Source organism: Bombus affinis, chromosome 17, assembly GCF_024516045.1.
Source record: "Bombus affinis isolate iyBomAffi1 chromosome 17, iyBomAffi1.2, whole genome shotgun sequence".
Lineage (NCBI taxonomy): Eukaryota > Metazoa > Arthropoda > Insecta > Hymenoptera > Apidae > Bombus > Bombus affinis.
In genome coordinates this window covers 2,986,266-3,003,903 of record NC_066360.1, presented here as the reverse complement: position 1 = coordinate 3,003,903, position 17,638 = coordinate 2,986,266, and the positions used below count along the sequence as shown (strand labels likewise).

Genomic DNA, 17,638 nt, shown 5'->3' with positions numbered 1-17,638 from the left:
TCTTCCAGGTAACCGAAAGCGAGGGTCGTTTTTTGCGGAAATAATTTCTTCTTTTTAATTTGGTCGACTTATTGTACTCAATTATCATTGAGGATTGTAAATAAATTATTCTTAATAATAATGAATAATTATCGTATGTTTGATTCTAGCCGAATCCAATGTTTAAATCTAGAGGCTGTCCTTTTTGTCTGCGGATCTGATCCGTCGTGTCAAGTAATCGAGAAACCAATGGCTTTTGGTGATTGTTCATTCTCATGTTATATCTGTTACTCAATTTGCATATCTCTTCTTTAACTGTGGCTATCTTAAGGTCGTAACATATCAAGGTGCATCTATTTCTTAGAGTTTTTAATTAGAATCGTTGGAATTACTCGCTGTTCCTCATAGCTGGATCCCATAGGTGCATGCAGTCAGATATCTCACCATGATTCAGACTCCGGACAGAAGAATGACATGGAATGGTAGATAAATCCAAACAATTGAAATCAAAATTAAACAAAGTGCACCCACTCGGATCCTGCACATCGCGTTAGGCGTGTGTCATTGTTAAAAAAATAAACGCTTTTAACAGAGAGATTTCCCCGTAAGCTACAGAATATGCATCTTGCTAAATAATCCCACGGATTTGTGAATTAAAATTTCATTCGGCTGTTTCTTCTTCTTCTTCTTCTAACAAGGACGATCTGTGACGTATAATGTGGCGAAATAGATGGTAGAAACTAGATATTCGGGGAAAAAGGTGCGTCATATTACGTCTACAGTATCTGTGAATACATACATATGCACACAATTGCAAATACGTGCATGGCGGTGCATACAGTCTGCGTATAAAGACCATATTTTTATTAATATCTGCCAACGTTTATTACATCTATGCGATGCACATAGCAATCCACGCAATGCGCATACAAAGCTCATACTTTTTAATTGCACACCATTTACAAGCTGTCACTGTATTTCGCGATACTTTTACGCCACCCTGTATTTTATAACACAGCGTCACGCACGAGCTTTATTCAAACTAATTAAAACATTGAGATCTTCTTGCCGATTGGCTAAATATTCGTCATCGAGAAGACTGTTTAATTCGTTTCTGAAAATTCCTTGGAAATACAATTTTCTAATTGTCAACGATAATTTCTCGCTGTTACTCGAAGCAACATTTCGTCTGCACCTTTTACCAATCAGTTTGTATCATAAATTTTCCTCTTCTGACTTAGCGTTCCCTTTTCCAAAAAATTGTATACTTGCGATTTAACACTGCGCTTGAAATTATTCGCCTAACTATCCCAGCGCCGTTAACAGATGCTGCGACAAACGAAATACAAACGCAGCTGCTCGTTGTCTGTGTACAGCGGCTATCAAGACCGCGAGGATACAATTGAAAAAGCGAATGGAAACAGCGTTACATGCAGCTTAATTACATCTATTGAAGGAAGCATTGCCAAAATCGATATGTAATATCGATGAAAGCCATCTAGCTAGCGATATCTTCTCGTGTTCGATTTAAAATAAACCCGGCGGTGCCGATTGTCTCCGGCTCCATTCGTTTCTCTTGTTTTCCTGCTCTTTGTCCCCGTGTACATCCATGTAAAATGAGCACGATTAACGCTCCGCCAGGTTCGTTAACTAAATCGCTCGATGATGTGAAATTAACGTCCGAGAAAATTCATTAATCGAATCGGTTCGCCTACTAATTGTAAGCCTTCGGTCACTTTCGATCGGCGATACACGCGATCGCGACTTGTTTCAAAATTCATTCGTTTGGCCACACGCACGCACGAAATGGCTTGGCAGAGATTTTTGGTAGGGAGATTCTTTTTCTCAGATTCCGATTTATCGACAAAGGGCATTTAGGTGTCTTCTATCAAAGTTAGAACGATAGCAGGACAACGGTAATAATAGTCTGCATATGCTGATATTAATCAGATATAAATCAAATTACGTAGAACTTGAAGCTTTTTCTATGATAGCAATACGCGCGAACATTAGGGTACCTCGCGTTATCAACGCTGTCTACTTTCTGCGCTGAAATTTAATTTAAGTTGCCTTTAGGTTTAGCTTTATTACGCAGTTGATTATGGTATTGTAGTACTTGGATAGTACTTAATTCGCCATACGTTTTCAAAGGATACTTTCCAATAGAAGTTGAGGAAAGATAGCGAGGAAATTGTAAAATGCTGGCAGATTTTCAAACGAAAAGGGATGGAGGTTGGAAAGAGGGAAACGAAGACAGAAATGTGTTTTTATTAGGTTGTTGTTGTTGGAATGGCGGATTTCACAAACGTGTCCGGACTGTACAAAGACAATTACACGGTAACTTACATTTCCCATTTTGATAGGACAATGGATATAAAATTCACGTGAAATATGTTGCCGATTAATTATACTGTAATTGTAATTAAAAAATATCCAGTCACGATACTGAAATATCGAAGAGTCGGCCTTCATTTTCAATTACAACTTTTCATTCGCAATGATCGAAACATATCGAACGTATATTCGTTCGTAATTCGGTCGATATTCTTCTCGGAAAAGTTACGGGATTTTACGTTTAACGAGCCAGGTGTTAGCTTGTCCGGAAAGTTTCTTTCGTTTCACGAGGAAATAATAAACGTTCTTTGTTTTGTATTATTTTGTCGAATTACGTACGATGCACACCGTGACATTTCACAGACTTGGTTCCACGCGCGTTGTCGTAAAAGACAGCGAAAGAAAGGCACTTTTCGGACAAGCTAACATTTCCATTTTTGCCAGAGTGCGGCAGAATCGTGCGAATTCGTCGATCGATGCCATCGTATTTCGCGGTCGCATCGTGCGATGGAAATCGCCGATTCCTCGAAGCGTCGCATAACTCGACTCGCGTCACGCAACCAGTCGCATTAAGTCTGATTAGTTTCATAATTATTGGCCGCGTACGAGCTGCATATTCCTTTCACGCGGATCCCACTTTCCTAAAGAAGACCCGCAAACTACATTTAAGCTACATTTTGTCGTCTACTGTTTTCCGTATTTTTCTCTGCCATTTGTCCGGCAATAGACCGCGCACGTCTATCCATTTACGAGGAAATCAGAAGTGTAAAAATATACAGAACGCGCGTAAATACAAGATTACGCAAATTATTCTTAGCTTTTGTTCACTTAGAAGTGTAAAATTCTGTACACAGTGGCGATGCGCTTATTGATAGATTGCACACGTGCACGTGTTTACGGCGCTTCAATTTTCTGTTTTTCCCGACGCATAACTTGGAAAAAGCAAGATCTCTGTGGTTCTGAGTGTGAGTCGTAATGCTTTGCCATTAGCGTGAAATAAGTAAACGTTTGGTGGAAGATCAGCGTTGGAAATGAAGTTTGTTAATCGTCTTGTTAAACGGAGATTTGTCGTCAAGCGCGACGGTGTTATCTTTTGTCAGCTTGGATTTCTGCGCTGTTTTATGTTTAAAAAATTCTCAAATACTTTTTCAAGTTTCTAGAATATCGTGCAATAGCATTTCTTGCTATTTGTTACTCTAATCTTTCGTCGTTTAATCGAAAGCAAAGTTTCGAGAGAAACGTGGGAGAAATGAAAAATTACGCGAAACTGTTGGTTCGTGGACGACCCAGTATGCAGACGGAGGGTTTAATGATATTGGGAAGCTAATGGAAAACGGCTGGAAATTTGAGAATTGTCGTATACTTATCGATAAAATTAATATTTAATATAGTGGAATTTTAGTGGAATAAAAATTAAATAATTCTAATTGAATAGTCTGTTTCACGGTGATCGTTATGTCAATAATCCTACGATACATTTTCCAACGTAATCTACCTTTCTGGCAAAGAAGCGATCCATTTTTTGCAGGAAAGAAGCTTCGTATAATTAAACGAGCTTAATCAATCACAAATGACAATGCCGAACGAGAAATACAATAATAAACATTTGCATATCCGTAGATTTGTCTCGTTACACGCATCGTATCAGGCTGATTAACCAGCGAATGCAGAGTGCGACGCAACTTGCCGGTAAAAATTGCCGCGTTCGTGGAAAACGCCTCTTGAAACTGGCGAAAAACAAGCTTCAAAGTGGACGCTGTAAAAAGTGCCGCAAGAGTTATGTCGCTCGAGCCGCCCTCCAATGAACCCAACAAAGCAATCAGGAATAAGCAAATCAGGAGAAAGAGTGAAATAAAAGAAGAAGGAGGCGAAAAAAGGAGAAAGAACGCCGATCGACGGGGCACGAAAAAATACGAAACGAAGGGTCGAAGGGTAAACGCTGCTGACGCTTTCAATAACGTGCAGATGCAAGCTTGTTACCGCTGGCGATCGTAAAGCTTCGTTCAGATTGATCAAGTTGCGTGAATTGGAGTAATTAAAAATCAAGTAAGTCGAGAATTCTTCTTTAACGCGAATAGGTCGTTCGCTTCTTGCGAAATATTCCTCAATTTCTATTTCGAAATTTCAGTTCGTTGTAAATATGCTGCTGTTGTAAATAATTAGCTATGGAAGAAGTTGCAGTTTCTACATTTCATACTTCTTATTTCGTAAACCTTCCTTTGTACGCCACTGTGCACGACTTTGCCCTGTGAATTCAGATAGGCGCATCCGATGGAAAGTTATCCTCGAGAAAAATGACTCTTGTCGACGAGCGACCAGCCATCGATCTCAAATGTATAAAGTTCAATCGAAGCTCATAGATGTGACTCCCGCTTGTGATCTGATCCCAGGCAATCTAGAAATCTTCTGAAATTAGGCCTGGAATTTCTGATCCTAGAAAACACTAGTTGACGTTAACCAGAATGAACGATAAGGCGAATGAAATTAAGTGATTAAGTTGGGCTGACTTCAAGTGTCTCTGCTCTGAGCAAAGAACTTACAGCGGAGAAACGTTCTTCTATCACAGCGTTGCAAACACAATAAAAGCGGCAATAGTTTGACCTGATTGCTGCAAGTATGCAAACACACCCATACGCCGTAGTGTAGGTCCAGAAATAAATTCAAACGACAAAATAATGTTCAGTTTCAATGGGAATATTTTGCCACTTAACGAACATATGGATCAGCAATTTTGTGCTACCTGGTAGCAACGGCTTGATGTCAGCGAAATTCGCAGACGCGTCCCTCTTCGCTTAACTTAATTGTAGCCTAATCTACGCAGATGCGAATCAGTAGCGGTACTTAATGACGAGTGCTTAATGACTGTCGCAAGCGGCGGTCGCCCTCTCGTCGTTGTTCTCCTGTTTCAACCTTTTTTGCTATGTTTCGCGATGGTTGACGACGAGAACCAGCGACGATTCTTCGTCGGGCGAACGAAAAGCGAGCGAACGTGCACGGCGACGCGCTGGACGGTCGAACGATTCGCAAAACGCCGGCTGCCAGGGACACGCTGGTATGAAGCGAATGGAGGCAATCCCTTTATGGCACGGCCGAGGAATTTCGCGAGATTTGATTGAGCGGCCACGCATTTTCGAAAGTATTCGCCGGTGCGTGAATTCGGGCTCCGTTTCACCGCGCGACATCCGTCCGCGTTTTTGGTCGCGACGGCCACCGGGAAAAAGAGCAGACGTGGCCAGAGAGGAAGGCAACAATTAAAATGTTTGCGCGCGCGCTGCCACATTCCAGCTGCTACGAGCTTTTTTTCATCCGGACCAATACACCGCGTTCGATCGAGGCTCGATTAGTCGATTCATTGGGTCAACTGATTAGCAATGGGATCCGAAATTGCTGGCAAGTTCGAGTCGTTTCGATCGCCATTGCTGAACCTCAAGACGCTCGAAAGTTTCGATCCGATCTTGGGTCTTCCGCAATCTGTCGAGTCTCGATCGTTTCGGAGGTGTTGATGCGGGATATTGCACATTCCTGGGACGAAAAAGAATTTGAGAGTTGAGAATCTCAGAGTGGAAATGATTTTTTAGCCGCAGTCGAGGTTCTACAGCTACGACTATACGCGGTGTATCTTGTTGCTTGCTTCGTCCATCTACTTGGGATGCTGCGAATGAGACGCGAGGTAGAAAATTCTGTATTTGGAAGAACGTTTTAAAAAATACGCCACACAGTCCCCATTCTTCGTTATCTTCTTCGCTTCCCAACGTGAAAGAAAGCGAAGTGGCCGATCGTCGTTTCTGCGACAGAGCACGATCGAAATTTGGAAGACACCAAAGACGATCAAGAGTTTCCAGATGACTTGCGAGATGAGCAAGGCTCAAGAGACTATAGTCTCAAGAGGCTATTAAGACTCAAGAGACTATAAAGACTCAAGACCTGGAAAGGCTCAAGAGACTATAAAGACTCAAGACTTGGAAAGGCTCGAGAAACTATAAAGACTCAAGAGACTATAAAGATAGTCTCTTGACTTATAGTCTCTTTAGTAGTATAGTATAGTATCTATATATAGTATAGTATCTATATACTATATATAGTATAGTAGTATATAGTATAGTATCTTTATAGTCTCTTGAGTCTTTATAGTCTCTTATAGTTCTTGAGTCTTTACTCAAGAACTGGAAAGGCTCGAGACTGAGGCTCGAGACTGAGAAACTGTCTGGTCGCCAAACATATCGGCAACAACCTGTCACAACTATGAACTATAATGTATAGTTATACTAACCAGTATTAATCTTGCTATCTTAGGGTACAGGAGAAAGATATTTGACGCTTCGTTTACACGACTCGATAATCTATTCTCACGCTATAGTGAGATTCACACTCAACGTTCCAGCCAAAATCTTACGTCATTCTGAACTGTACATCTGAAGTGATCGTACATAGTCTGGTTACTTTAGCTGCGTAAATCGTACGATATTGTGCGCCAATAGGCTTATTCATCGACGTTTTTCTGCAGCCATCTCGCTTACTTAAACAACAACCATCTCTCACGTCGCTTCAGATGTTTGCCCGTCTCATTATTCTCGTCCTTACGTCTTCTAACCAAAGAGTCTTCTTGCCACTTAAGCTCTACTTAAGTACCTGGTTATTATTCGTTAACTGACGCATTAGCCAGGACTAATCTTGGCTAATATTAAGCTCTAGCACGGATCTTGATCAACTTCTTTGCCTCTTCTGGCAACAAACATGAATTTGCATAAACCTGACGTTGTCTATTTATTCTTGCAGGATTCTGCAACTTCGAACAAAATATCTTTTACAATGAAACTCGAAGCTATGTATATTTATTAAAGTTGGAAACTCCTATTCGTATCGTTGTCTGATAATGGTATTGTTTTTAAAAAAGATGAAATTAAAGCCAGAGAGCGCGGCACACACAAAACGAATCGGGCATAACGAAATACCTGCACGTTCATAGCTAATCACCGGCCACTATCCGCTGTTTCCAGGTTTAATACACGAACTCGAGATTTTTGCCGGCGCGGATCAAATCTCATTGTAGTAATTCGCTCGAACTGTTTGTTAACGAAGTATCGATTACTGGTAATTAGCGCAGTTGCTCGACGGCCGATGATTCTCGTAAATCGTTAGAGTAGATTCTAGATTTTACGCATTGTTTTCCAGAGCTTATGGTGTCGGATGGTTCTCGATTAGAGTCTGTTCGAATGCTTCGTTTATTTACTTGAGACACGAAGTAGCAAATTCTGTGCCTGGAAGAACGTTTGAAAAAAATATGCCACGCAGCGTCCATTGTTCATTAAGCGCTTCACAACATTTTCTTGTAACATCCAGCACGTTTCACGTATTATACGAAACCCGTCACAACGTCACAAGATTCTTACCACTAAAATTTTATCCACCGAATTATCTATTGTTCCATTTACCAAAATGGAACTTGCGTTAGGAAAAGAGAAATTCAGGTACTCAGGTTCGCAGTACCATTTTCCTGCTCTCGCGAGATCAATCACAGCGTAGGATTTTTATCGTCACCGTATACATTTAACGTTTAATTTAAAATCACCTCTACGCTTCTAACTTTTACAATTTTCTCGAAAGTTTATTCCTTAAACAATTGTTAATAATAGACAGAATGGCTGTTGGAAGTTGCAACTAAATATTCATTTCTGTATTATGTTTGATCGAAGACAGAGCGAGAAACTTGTATTTCACAATCTCGCACGTTAATTGCTCAAAGGGTTGATAAACCGGCGAAAAGTCGATTTGCCTGTCGCACGATGGAATTGGGTTAGCCTTCTCGAAGGACGCGATCCTTACACGGTCGGTCGCGGGCCGCGATTTCCTCGTCTGTCGGGAAACGGTAATCGGTGTTTGGTGGAGCGAGGGTGGAGAGAAAAAGAAGCAAGAGAATAATGAATTTTTTTTACACCAGGGTCGTGCGCCGCGGGCGGCTCGCACAAAGAACTCTCTCGCCGGGTTTTAAAGCGTTGTTACTCGCGCGCACAATGTACCGGCAACGAGAAATTCCATGAAATATTTCCCCTTTGCTCCACGTAGAGAGAGAAAGAGACCGCTGAGCGAAAGGAAAAGAGAGTAGGAGCCCTTTTAACCCCGAAAAATCGAGGGGAAAATAATGAATCCGCGGCGAACGACAATCGCCTGGGGAGGAATCGATCGGCTGCCGATTAGAAATTCGTCCGACTGTTGGCCGCCGACGCGGCTAAAAATATGATTTGCATCGATCCCAAACGCGTTTCGCTGAGAAATTAACCAGCCGGGACTGTTGGAGGGTGAACTGGTCGCTCGCTATATACATAGATCGATGGATCGACCAGAGCCGAGGCTTTGAGCGCGGCCAAACCGTTTCTCTCTGCGCCATTGAAAGAGCCCGAAGTGGATTTTTACTTGCATTGATCGTTCAGATTATCTATGACGATACGTGTCACCCGTAGAAATCGATCGTGTGTTTTACCTCGTTTCTGTTATTCCATTTGCACATCTCACGCCACTTCTTTTTTTTTTTTTTATTCTTATTCGCGCGAATTTATTTAGGCGAGTTTCCGCACCGCCGTTCGATTTCGAAATGGGGGACTTGGATTTTGCTGCGTCAAGTCGAACAAGAACAGAACTGAACCTGACTGGAACAAAATTTGTCCGTAAAAATCTTCTTCCAGTTTGTACAAGTTTCTGTCTTAAAAAGAGGACGGTTAGGAGAAAGGAGGCAGCATAATTTCTGGTTGTTTAGATGCAAACTCGAGCGCACAGAGATACGTCGATTTTCAGGAAAATGCGAATCATCGATTCTCGAACTGTGCAGCGTAAACACGTATCGATGAAGTTTTTGGACAATTGGCCGGTTAAACAGATATTTAAAAGCCACGTGCTTGGATTATAATGCACGTGTCTCTCTTTCGCTCGACAGCCGTGCGAACGGCGGAAAACCGGAAGAACTGAGTCAGGCGGAAAAGTTAAGCAGGTGGTGGCAGGCGTCGTGGCAAATAACAAAATAACTGGGCGCAAAACAGAATGAAAGAGTAATACGCCGGGCATATACATTTATAACAAAGCAATCAAGTGGCGAAATAGCGCGGCAGCGATGGAAAATTTCCAACTCGCTGAAATTCCGCGGTCACCGGATGGACGTATCGATCCATCGAGATGGACCCGACGCCCAAGTCCGACACCGGAGCTTTCGCCGACCGTCACGCGAACCCGCCAACAAATCGCTGCTTGCCATCGGTAGCGGCGCAGCTCAACAAAATGTTAACTGCAGGGACGAAGCTTTGTAAAATTTACAAGAAGATCGCCGCGACCAATTTCAACGACCCGACGAGGCTGACTTGACGCCAGACCTGCCACTGTTCGCGAAAACGGTACGATCTTCCACTTGTGGCCTCGCGAAACGATCGAAGACCAGCCAGTGTTTGAGATAAAATCAATGCGAGCTTCGTAGCAGCGCGAGTAGAGAAAATTAGCCGAATATTGGACTACCATTTTGTTTTTCAAACGTCGCTCTTACCGAATCAATCGGAACAGAAATAGATTTCATTTACTTGATTCTCGATTTAACACGACTTTTACAGCTGTGAACAATTTTCGATGTTAAACTAATGTTGGGAAGAAAATTGTACCTGATATTGAACAGGTACCTAATTTATGGTACTCTGACGTTAGATTTCATTTACTTGATACTCGATTTAACACGACTTTCACAGTTGTGAACAATTTTCGATGTTAAACTAACGTTGGGAAGAAAATTGTACCTGATATTGAACAGGTACCCAATCTATGGTACTCTGACGTTAGATTTCATTTACTTGATGCTCGATTTACTACTTTCACAGTTATGAACAATTTTCGATGTTAAACTAACGTTGGGAAGAAAATTGTACCTGATATTGAACAGGTACCCAATCTATGGTACTCTGACGTTAGATTTCATTTACTTGATGCTCGATTTACTACTTTCACAGTTATGAACAATTTTCGATGTTAAACTAACGTTGGGAAGAAAATTGTACCTGATATTGAACAGGTACCCAATCTATGGTACTCTGACGTTAGATTTCATTTACTTGATGCTCGATTTACTACTTTCACAGTTATGAACAATTTTCGATGTTAAACTAACGTTGGGAAGAAAATTGTACCTGATATTGAACAGGTACCTAATTTATGGTACTCTGACGTTAGATTTCATTTACTTGATACTCGATTTAACACGACTTTCACAGTTGTGAACAATTTTCGATGTTAAACTAACGTTGGGAAGAAAATTGTACCTGATATTGAACAGGTATCTAATTTATGGTACTCTGACGTTAGATTTCATTTACTTGATACTCGATTTAACACGACTTTTACAGCTGTGAACAATTTTCGATGTTAAACTAACGTTGGGAAGAAAATTGTACCTGATACGGAGCAGGTATCCAATCTATGGTACTCTGACGTTAGATTTCATTTACTTGATTCTCGATTTAACACGACTTTCACAGTTGTGAACAATTTTCGATGTTCAACTAACGTTGGGAAGAAAATTGTACCTAATACGGAACGGGTACCCAATCTATGGTACTCTGACGTTAGATTTCATTTAATTGATTCTCGATTTAACACGACTTGCACAGTTGTGAACAATTTTCGATGTTCAACTAACGTTGGGAAGAAAATTGTACCTAATACGGAACGGGTACCCAATCTATGGTACTCTGACGTTAGATTTCATTTACTTGATGCTCGATTTAACACGACTTTCACAGTTGTGAACAATTTTCGATGTTCAACTAACGTTGGGAAGAAAATTGTACCTAATACGGAACAGGTACCCGATTTATGGTACTCTGACGTTAGATTTCATTTACTTGATGCTCGATTTAACACGACTTTCACAGTTGTGAACAATTTTCGATGTTCAACTAACGTTGGGAAGAAAATTGTACCTGATATTGAACAGGTACCTAATTTATGGTACTCTGACGTTAGATTTCATTTACTTGATACTCGATTTAACACGACTTTCACAGTTGTGAACAATTTTCGATGTTCAACTAACGTTGGGAAGAAAATTGTACCTAATACGGAACGGGTACCCAATCTATGGTACTCTGACGTTAGATTTCATTTACTTGATGCTCGATTTAACACGACTTTCACAGTTGTGAACAATTTTCGATGTTCAACTAACGTTGAGAAGAAAATTGTACCTAATACGGAACGGGTACCCGATTTATGGTACTCTGACGTTAGTTATTACGTCTTCATAGAAAACAAAGGATAGTTTTATTCTTCTTTGCTGACAAATCATATTGCAAAAATTTCGCAATTTTTCTGTAATAATTTGGCCCTCTGATTATAAATACGCTGCTTTTCTTTTTTCCCAAATTGCAATTTGCAATTTGCAGACATTTTACTCAGCCAGAGGACGCAATTTTACAGACTTTAATCCTGCTACTAGCACGCAGATATTTTCCAAACAAACCATACTTCTTATTGGTAGGTCCTTCAATCATTTGGCTGTTTTTTAATTAGTTTCCTCGCCATAAATGGCGCAGGTTACTTGTCAAAGTATTTCAACAATTCTATAGCCTTTGTTCGTGTTTTTTGAACGTGATTTGCGACTACTTTCGCATCCAGATTCATCTTCTAAAAATAGTCTTCAAAATAAATAAATAAAGTACAGTCTCCGTGCAATGCAGGTAAATTAGAAAGTTTCTGAATGGCTGTGGTCAATTGCCAAGCATTAAAAATCACACAAATGCCTGATTGCGAGGAACGCGCGCGTCCACGTGCACGCGTTAACCCACTGGTCGCGGGAATGGAAAAATTAGTTAGAGTTAGCGGTTAACATGATTCCTTGTTGCGTTACTGTCTGCTGACCTATGACCTGTTTGTTCGTTGCCACGTAATAATGTAGGTACTTCGTTAGCGGTAGGTTAACGAAGGAAGATAATTTTCTTCGCTTTCGCGTGTTAAGGACTTTGATGGAAATTTGAAAACGGCAATGCGAGCAGATTGCGATTTCGTCGAGGCTTGCTTTTTTCATTTCGCATTATTCTCGTTCCCGATTATGCCAATTTTTCCCCCGAGCTGCCAGCCGATGTTTAGGTCATTCGCATTGTTGAAAATTCGCTGCACCGTCAACAAAATTATCGATTGTTCTATTCGTTAAAAAAGATGTAATAACACGAGCCAATCGGCGACGATAATTATGTATGTCGTTCGCATAGCTGAAAGTTCGCTGGCCCATCAAAATCTAAGTTATTTTATTGGTAGAAAAAAATGTAATAACGCGACCCAACAGTGACGACGATTATTTAAGTTATTCGTATAGTTGAACATTTCTCGGACCACGAAAAATCGATGTTATTTTATTCATTTTGAAAAATTTAATAACCAAGACCCACCGTGTCAGTCAACGCGTTAAAAAACCTCGCGAAACGAATTTATTCCCGCACAGATAATCGAAACTATCTCATCAGTTCCGAACGATGTATTATATATATACACACACACTAATGTGTGCTAATGTCCGATTATTAACACGGTATTCGTAATGTGACGCGTGAAAAAGAATACACACACGAAAATCACATATAAAACATGTAAAATATTTAAAAATCATATAATTATATATATAAAATAACGTTTAATAAACATATAGAAATAGTAGCACATAGATGATAAAGAAGAAATTTAGAGGACAGAAATGCCGAGCTGAAGTAAGACTTTCGAAGGGATTGGATGTTTGACGTTGGCATGACTCACGACTATGACAACATCCTTGATGTTTGCAAGGATAACGGCTAGATTTGGTGACGACTGATGGCTATGTACATAGACAATGAGAATATTATTATAGATCATGGAAAAGTCGAAAAAGGGGAATAAAATTCGGGACTGACGAACGCCACGATACCGAAATAAATCCGTGAATAGGAGATTGGCGGAACCAGTCGCGCTACCATCGATCCATCCAAAATAATCCACGGTCCGGATTGCTGCCACGAACCGAGTACCGGTGAAATAATGTATAAAATTACCGGGTAAACTGTTTGGCCCGCGGCGAATATTTTTGTTGCGATTAAATCGCCATTGGTAGTCTGACCCTCGAAAGAACCTGGATCGAATGGAATTGGAGGGATGATTTTGCGAAAGAAGCGTGTACCGTGCGCTGCGTAACGAGTTTTTTAACCTTGACCCTGAGCACAATTTTCACCTGGCTGGTGGATTTAACGCAAAAGAAAAAATATGCGTCGAGAGACTCTTTTTTATCGAAAAAGTTTCGTTAACACGAATTTCGATGTACAATGGAAACAGTGATCGTTCATAGGCAAATGGAGTCGTGCACGTTGGAGATGGAATTTCAGCTTCGTGCTTCTTTCCTCCGAATCTTTGTTAAGGTATAATTAAATTTCCAGCATATGGATATTAATTCATATTAATATCAATGCAATTTTGTTCAGATTCTGTGACAGCTTAGAGTAACGAAATTAAAAAGTAACACAGCGGAAGGTAATTGCGTACGTCTTTTTCTTTCAAGGCACTTGATTTTTCTTGTGTCTTCACGTTTGAAAATAGCGTAAAGTAGGTTTGCCGAAAGCTCGGGATTCTTGCTCACTCGCCAGGTAACGTTAATCCCAAAGTACCGTTGCGTGTCTGAGAGTGTAGAAGACGTCACCTGGTCCCTAGGCATTCTTACAAGCTTCACTTTTGTAAATCTGCAGCCGAAAACTTGTGCCACCCTTCGCCTTGAACGCACTCGCCACTCAGCAAGAAGTGGAGCGCGGCACGCGAAACTTTTCTCCTCGTCACGATCGCCGACTATATCGTAGATCAAGCAGACTACAGAGTCAGCAAATTTGAAGCATAAAATAACAGAAGAGCAGCGCCACAACACGCTGCATTTCTTCTTCTTTCGCCGCGGAAATTATTCATTTTTCACACTCGTCTGATATGAATTATTTCCGACGATACGTATCAACATTAATTTAATATCAAAAGTAATAAAGCAGTTTGACGAACCACGGCAGGCTCATAGGTCCGAACGCTTTTTCGTCCCTTTGCAAAGATTATGGCAATTAATGAGAACGTAATACGTTGCTGTGAACCATACGAAAATTACTGATTTTGTTAATACGGCGTTACATGTTAATAATACGCAAATAGAGAAAGATGCAATTTTTCAATATTTCAATTAGGAAGAAGATCAGCTTTGGTACATATTTTTGTTGAAGGAAAATACAGATATTTTTAAGCCCACGCAAACACTCGTAAATCATAGAAGTGGAATTTTCTTCGTACGTGTGCGTAATAAATTTGCAATTATTTTTCAAATTCATATCTATACATACTGGATCTGCTGCTAATTTATTGATTTCAAGTTAATATTACACATGTCAACAGTAATTTCATTCAACATGGATGCACGTTTTAATCGACCACCTTTTTGAAGGCACAGAATTGCGAGCTGATTTCATCCAAAACCCTTGAAATCCACACACACTCGTTCAGATCTTTACTTGATACATCAAGTATTATCAAGGCTTCTATCTTCCCTATTGATCGGTTAGCTGTTTCCGACGAGTATACTCGTCACGATGAAACGTCGGTACTTCGTGTTACACCGAACCCAGTCGGCCATAAAATTCAGAAATAAAACAGTCATTTCGATTTAATTTCACATCCCTACAGTCACTCTGCTTTTGACGAGTATACTCGTCGTCGTTTATTTCGTGCCACGAGTTTTAGCTACACGCGCCGCGAATTGAACTACAAATCGTTCAGAATCCATAGCGTTTAGACGTGGCAGGCGACGATAACGAGCGAAATAAACATGGAAATTAGCGACCAGGTATTTTCCCAACAACTCGTATCCAACAAAAATGTGCGCCCTGCGCGTGTCCGTCGTTTCCCTGGACCGATTCGATCGTCGAACCGAAGTTACAAAACGATACTTTCGACTGGCTCTGTGCTGCAGTCTACTTGCAAGCGGAACAAACGAACGAGACAGGGGGTTCCGGTGGCCCGAGGCCAGGGAAAAGTGGCCACGGTTTTCCGAAAATTTCGCCGATGCTGGAGGCTGGATTTTGGAAATTTCGTCGGCGAACGCTGGTCGTTGGAATAGGCCCGTGAATTTGGCGCCCGCGACCGGATGGACGTCTATCGATCCATCGAGGTCGAACCCGCAGGCTAGCGTCGCGGCCCGTCAGACGTAACGGACAGGATAGTAAAAGCCCTCTGGTTGCAGCAGTCGCTGGGACTGGGTCCGTTCGTATATCCGTCCGTACGTCCATCCGCTCGCACGTCCGTCACATCGACGGATAATACCAGAGTTCACCTAAATATAACCGGCGCGGTTCTGAACCACGTTGCGCAGCGACCAGGCAAGGAAGAGAGAAAGAAGAGATTGGAGAGGGACGAGAGAGGAAGGAGGAGACGAGGTGTGTGAGGGAAGGGGCGTACGAAGGAGGATGTACGAGTGGAAAATAGTACGTACGTGTACTATTGCGATGATGGAGGACGTTAGAAGGGCGAGGGAAGAAGAAATGGCGAGTTGAATGTGTAGAAAAATGAAGATAATGAAGATTTGGGAATGTGGGGGAGAGGAGAAGCGAAGATGAAGAAGATATGAGAAGTTGAGGATAATCGTAGCGAGAAGATGCAGAAGAAATAGAGAAATTAATAAAAATAGGAGAAGAGAAATAGTTGGAAATGTAGAAGAGAGAAGGAAGAGATCGAGGGAGAACGATAGAGCAAATTGAAGTGTTTGAGGGAGGTGGGAGGACGTTAGAAGAGCGAGAGAAGAGGAAATAGCGAGTTGAATATGTAGAAAAATGAAGAAGATAATTTTGGGGGAGAGGAGAAGCGAAGACGAAGAAGATATGAGAAGCTGATGATAATCGTAGCGAGAAGATGCAGGAAAAATAGAGAAATTAGTAGAAATAGGAGAAGATAAATAGTTGGAAATGTAGAAGAGAGAAGGAAGAGATCGAGGGAGAACGAGAGAGCAAGTTGAAGTGTTTGAGGGAGGTGGGAGGACACTTGAAGGAGGATGGAGTAGAAAATACTGTGTGGGAAGGTTCCTGGATTGCTGCAACGATGGTAGAGGTTAGAAGAATGAGAGAGAAGGGATTGTGAATGGAAGATATAAAGAAATAAAGAGAATAATGAGAATAATGGAAGATGTGGAAAAATGAAGGAGACTGTTGAAACTATTCGATATGAAGATTTGGGGATATGAGAGAGACCATTAATAAAGATGAAAAAGATGGGCGAAAGAATTGCAAGACTTGGAAAGAATGGAGGATGTAGAAATATGAAGAAAACGATAGGAATAAAAAAGGGAATAAAGGCTCTAGAAATAGGAAAAGGAATGATAACGTACGATGTAGGAAAATCTGGTAGTGAAGAAGGTCTACTATGGTGAAGCAGGCGACGAAGATGGTAAGAAAGAAGAAAATAATAAATCTGAAGAGGATTATAAGAAGAGGAAAAGGAATAGAAAATTGGAAAAGGACAATGACGAAGATAGAAGCAGGAAAGGCGAAGTATCTGCGAGGAATAAGGACGAAAAAATGTAACAAAGTAGAACGAGGCGAGGAAGAGAAAGAAATGAAAAAAAGAATGAAAGTGAAGAGGCGTTAAAAAATGGGACATTGGAAATAAAAGAGAAAAGAGAGCGATGTTGCAAAGAATATGAGATGCAGAAACGGAAACATCAAAAAATAGAAGATCTGCCGGAAAAAAGCGAAAACTGAATTGGCCGGCAAAAAGAGAAGGAGAACGAAGCGGGGGAAAGCTGGGCTAAAACGAGAAGAATGAAATGGAATGTAAGTGAAAAGGTAAAAAGAAAAGCGAATTCTCTGTGAGAGTGCACAAAATGAGCAATGAAAGAACCGGTGGCAAAAATAAAAACGTGGCAAACCATAATAATCGACGGAGAAAGTGAAGAAGAATAGCGTGAAACGAAGAAAAAGGAGGTTCAAAGAATACCGAGAAAAGAAGAGAAACAAAGCTGAACAGGAAAAGACTGTGCAAGAGAAGAGGAACGATAAAAAGAAGAAGAAAAATCGAAGGATCGATCGGACAGTAGAAAGAAGCTATATAGAAATTCAAGTGGAAAAGAGGAGAGCAAGGTAAAAAGATGAACTTTACCATAGTAAACGAGAAAGAAAATACAAAACGACCAGAATGATACAACGAAAAAGGAAACTAAAACGAGAAAGAACGGAAGGGCGCGGAGGTGTGGCATAGAGGGAAAGTGCAGCACGTTAGATGAAACGAGAAGAGGATGTGCGAGCCAGGTTTCTAGGGCAGG

At 41.0% G+C, this 17,638-nt stretch overlaps 1 protein-coding gene and 1 long non-coding RNA gene across 14 annotated transcripts in view; one reads left to right on the top strand and one right to left on the bottom strand.

The window, feature by feature from the left end:
- LOC126926236 (uncharacterized) overlaps window positions 1-17,638 on the top strand; it is a 420,584-nt gene that overhangs the window by 182,882 nt on the left and 220,064 nt on the right. The gene's annotated exons all lie outside the window — the stretch shown is intronic.
- Window positions 10,373-11,671, bottom strand: LOC126926254 (uncharacterized). Of its 3 annotated transcripts, none has more exons than XR_007714446.1 (3): window positions 11,412-11,502; window positions 11,016-11,279; window positions 10,373-10,487 (listed from the first exon to the last, which is right to left on the bottom strand). It is a non-coding gene; the product is annotated as an uncharacterized LOC126926254 (long non-coding RNA). The 3 variants fall into 3 exon arrangements; XR_007714445.1 differs by lacking the exon at window positions 11,412-11,502 and adding an exon at window positions 11,544-11,671 and having other exon boundaries at window positions 10,463-10,601; window positions 10,998-11,279; XR_007714444.1 differs by having other exon boundaries at window positions 10,463-10,601; window positions 10,998-11,279.